Here is a 1,487-nt window from a genome sequence, read left to right on the forward strand (position 1 = left end):
TAATAATATATGTATATAATAATAATAATATATGTATAATTATTATTATAACTATAATAAAAACTATAAACTAATTATTATATGCCATTGTCGCTATTTCCATGAACCGACAAATACGAAGATGGCGATTGAAAAATTATTACTTTTTGATGCCAATTTCTGACCTGAAAAATTCTTTGCAGGATTCTTGTATTTATTATTTAAAACATATTAAATAAATTGTAGTTATAAGGTCACAATGATTATATCAATCTTTTAATTAATTAGTAAATAACTAATTTAAAATATTAATTAAAATTATATTAATTAAGATATTCGTAAAGTTCTTGTGAAAGTTATTTACATAATTGCAGTTTATTTATACATTTCGACAGATTCGTCATTTCGTGTGAACCATCCTGAGCTCTGCTTACAAAAAATATGCGGTAATCGCGCGATAGTATTAGCATTTGCATACATGAAAACACTTTGGCGATGCTTTTGTTTTTTGTTTTTGTTTTGTTTTACATTTACATTCAGCGTTAGGCCCACTGAATTGTGGAAATGCTTAAATAATTGAAAACATAAATTATGTGGAATAAATTCTCATGTAATTTACAATGAAACTTTATAATATACGGTATTTTATAAGATTATTTTTTTTAACAGAATAAAATAGGTAACATTTTATTGAAAAAAAAAACAGATTTTACATCTATAGACGTAAGTTGATTTAATATGCTGAATCATTATTAAAGGTATAGGCATATACCTATTATATATTTCTATAAATTAATCAACAAATATCTCATTAATCACAACATCGCAAATAGGCCTATTGAAGTATTATTAATTCTTTATTAAAGCATTATTCGAGCACCTTCATTATTATTATTATTATTATTATTATTATTATTATTATTATTATTATTATTATTATTATTATTATTATTTTATGTATTATTTATCAACCATACTAACATTGAAAACATGAATTATGTGGATACAATTATCATAGAAAATATACTTATAATTTATAAGATTATTTTTTAAAACAGCAGAATAAAATAGATATCTTTATTTTAAAAAAAAACAGGTTTTGCATAGACGCAAGTTGATTTAATATATGCTGATTCATCTCATTAATTAAACAATTTTTATTCATTTCGAGCACTGTTATTATTATTATATTATTATTATTATTATTACTATTATTACTACTATTTTATTTTAAAATTTTTGTTGTTTTATTTTTTGTTTTATGTATGGGCCTAGATATAGGCTATGTATATATTTAATAATTAGAAATAATTATAATTTAATTATAAAACATATATAATATAATGTTAACAATATTATAGGCTAGGCTAGACCTAACCAATACCATAATCTATAGGTAAAAACATCCATTTGATAATTAAACAGCAGCTTTTCGAGTGGCAGTGCCGATAGAAAACTGCAGTGTTTTGGCACTGCGGCAGTGCCGATAGAAAATCGGAGCATTTTTC

Source organism: Anneissia japonica, unplaced genomic scaffold, assembly GCF_011630105.1.
Source record: "Anneissia japonica isolate Jap-2015-1 unplaced genomic scaffold, ASM1163010v1 scaffold288259_len28086_cov104, whole genome shotgun sequence".
In the NCBI taxonomy this organism is placed as follows: domain Eukaryota; kingdom Metazoa; phylum Echinodermata; class Crinoidea; order Comatulida; family Comatulidae; genus Anneissia; species Anneissia japonica.